Source organism: Gossypium arboreum, chromosome 2 (assembly GCF_025698485.1).
Source record: "Gossypium arboreum isolate Shixiya-1 chromosome 2, ASM2569848v2, whole genome shotgun sequence".
In the NCBI taxonomy this organism is placed as follows: Eukaryota; Viridiplantae; Streptophyta; class Magnoliopsida; order Malvales; family Malvaceae; genus Gossypium; species Gossypium arboreum.
In genome coordinates, this window is record NC_069071.1 from 101864324 (window position 1) to 101867495 (window position 3172).

A 3172-nucleotide genomic window follows, 5' to 3' on the forward strand; every position below is an offset into this window, starting at 1 on the left:
AAAAGTGACCCATCCAACGACCTTAGGGAATTTTAGACTAATAAGCTTATTTAATATTTTATATAAAATCATGGCGAAAATGATTGTGAACCGTTTTAAGCATGTGTTAGACGGTTGCATTAATAGCGCCTAGAGTGCCTTTGTTCCAGGTAGACAAATATCGAATAATGTCCTACTTGCCTATGAGATTTTGCACACTTTTCGGCAAAAAAAAAAAAAGGTAAGGATGAAAGGGTTCATGGCAGTTTAGTTGGATATGAATAAAGAGTACAATAAGATGGAATCTTCTTTTTTGTGAGAAATCATGTTGCGGATAGGGTTTCATTTCGTTTGGGTAGAGAATATATTGAAGTACATTACTTCTGTCTCATACTCTATTATTATTAATGGGAAAACAGGAAGAGTTTTCAAGCCGACGATGGTACTTAGACAAGGGGATCTTTAAGTCCCTTTCTATTTTGATTTGTAGTGAAAGTCTCTCATCGCTTATGAGACTTCTTGTGAGGGATAGGTTGATTACAGGTGCCAAGGAAAGTAGAGGGGGTCCTACAACTTCACATTTATTATTTGTTTAAGATTGCATATTGTTTGGGGAAGACAACAAAAGAGAAGCGCAAGTTTTAAAGTCAATTTTGAGGGATTATGAGAGATGTTTTGGGCAAGTTTTAAAGTCAATTTTGAGGGATTATGAGAGATGTTTTGGGCAATGTGTAAATTATGATAAATCGACGGTGTTCTATAGTACCAACACTCTTGTAGACTCTAGGCTACCAACACTCTTGAAGATTCTAGGCAGCTTGTTTCTAATATCCTTTGGGTATGAAACTCGAGCAACATGGAAAAGTACTTAGGTTTACCAAATGTGGTGGGGGAAAAACAAAAAAGCTTCTTTCCAACTCTTAAAAGACTGTTTGAGGCAAAAAATTGAGAACTGGAGTGAGATTTTATCACGAGGAAAGGAGGTTTGTATAAAAGTAGTCTTGCAAGCTATTCCCACTTATGCTATAGCTTGTTTTTTTGCTCCCTAGATCTAAGTGTAGGGAATTGGATGGTATTATGGCTCGGTTTTGGTGGGAAAAAGGTCACAAGCAAAAAGAAATACATTAGTGTAGTTGGGATCGACTTGTGATTTGAAGGAGAATGGGATTGGGGTTCCGTAGTTTGTCAAGGTTTAATATTGCGTTACTAGCCAAACAGGGTTGGCATATTATAAATTATCCCAATTCATTATTATTGCGAGTTTTAAAAGCTAAGTAGTTCCCAAATTAGGATTTTCTAAATTCTGAGTTAGGAAATCTATCGTCTTATATCTGGAAGAGTGTGTGGGCAGCCAAAAGTTTGTTGTAAAACGGGATGTGTTGGAGGGTAGGGACCGGAGAAAAAATCTCAATTCTGGATTATGCGTGGCTCCCAAGTACTGCAGGTTATAAGGTCGGATCAAGTATTAGTAATAATGGAGGTAGCAGAGTTTCGGACTTGATTAATGAGCACACAAGGAGATGGAAAGTAGAGTTAATAAATTCTACCTTTTCGAGAGAGGATGCACACAGAATTGTAAAAATCCCCTTAGCTGTTGAAGCCCATGACGACTTTATGGTATGGAAAGGGGAGCCATTTGGTGAACTTTCTGTAAGAAGTGACTACAAACTATTACATGATGCTAATTCTACTCCTAATTTAATACAGACAGAGGTTACAAAATTTTACAAAAAAACTTTCAAATGTTATATTCCAGCAAAAATCAAGATCCTAGTCTGGAAGATTTCTTGGAATTTTATCCCCAATCTTGCGAATCTTTGCCTTATTGACGACGGTGTTTGCTTGCCCCAGTTGTAGAGGGGCCATTGAGAATGTAAATCATATTTTCCAACTATGCCTTGTAACAATAGAAGTTTGGGTAAGCCTAGGGATGGGGTGGTTAATGGCAGAGCCAAATATGGAGTTTTAGGAGTGGCTTACCTGGGTATTCAATAGATGCAGTAGTTTACAGCGTCTTGTCTTCTGTTGCTCCTTGTGGGTGATCTGGACAGACAGAAACAAGGGGCTACATGAGGAGAAGAGAAATACAGGGCCAGATATTGATGCATGGATAATAAGGCACACAAAAGAACTAGAGGAGAGTGAGATTAAAGATCTTACAAAGTAAATCATAGCTATAGATTGGTGTCCACCGAGTGAGTCGGTTATTAAACTTAATTTTGACGCAGCTTTTGACGAGGTACAGGCTAAAGCGATCTCAGGGGTGGTGGCTAGGAATGCGTCGGGGGAGGTTCTCGACTAAAATACTGTGACTCACGAACGGGTTGCCTCGCCGTTTGCAGCACAAAGTCTCGCGTGTATCCAAGCAGTGTCGATTGGAAAACAAAGGGGTTTTTCATCAGTTATAATCGAAGGAGATTCGGTCTCAGTAATTAAAAAGTGTAAAATCAGATTTAGAAGACAAATCGGTGATTGGGGGCCTTGATAAGAGATATCCAGATGCAAAAAAGATTCTTTCAACAAATTCTATTCAGCCACATTTCTAGATCTGCTAATCTTCTTGCACATAATCTAGCTAAGGAGACGTTTAAAATTTATTGTGAGATCGATAAGTTGAAATACGAGACGTTTAAAATTTAAGATTATATATTTTTATTTCTTAAGATATTTTTTTTAAAAAAATCAATTAAGATTAGATTAAATTTATCTTCGAGAATTATTTTCCTTTTTTTTAGGATTTTATTTAAGTTAGGATTAAGATAAAGGAAGCCGCTGGCTCCTTTAGTTTTTAAGTTTTATACTTATTATAATTCCTTTAGGGCAAGTTTGGTAGGGGGAATGGAATAAAACTGTAATAAAATAGAGTTATAATAGAATAGACCTGTAATAATAATTCAATTGTTTAGTTGAATGGAATGAAATAGAATTGTAATAGTATTCTTGTGTTTGATTGAATAGAATAGATATTGTAATAGCAAAAGGAAAAAGACTTAAATGACCAAAATACCCTTAGTAGAATTTTTAGATAGATAATTATTATTTTAAATTTTAATAAAATTATTATTAAATATAATTTAATAAAAAATAATTTGATCATATTTTAACATAAGTATTATTAAATAAAATTTAATAAAATAATATATAATTTAATAACATTCTTAATATTATTATTAAAATATGAATTAATAAAAAT

The 3172-nt window shown here is 34.7% G+C and overlaps 1 long non-coding RNA gene across 1 annotated transcript; it reads right to left on the reverse strand.

Moving 5' to 3' along the window:
- Window positions 1–1205: 1205 nt before the first annotated feature.
- On the reverse strand, window positions 1206–2622 carry LOC108466746 (uncharacterized). Its single transcript, XR_001868691.2, has 4 exons — window positions 2140–2622; window positions 1960–2022; window positions 1527–1876; window positions 1206–1417 (listed from the first exon to the last, which is right to left on the reverse strand). It is a non-coding gene; the product is annotated as an uncharacterized LOC108466746 (long non-coding RNA).
- Window positions 2623–3172: the final 550 nt, after the last annotated feature.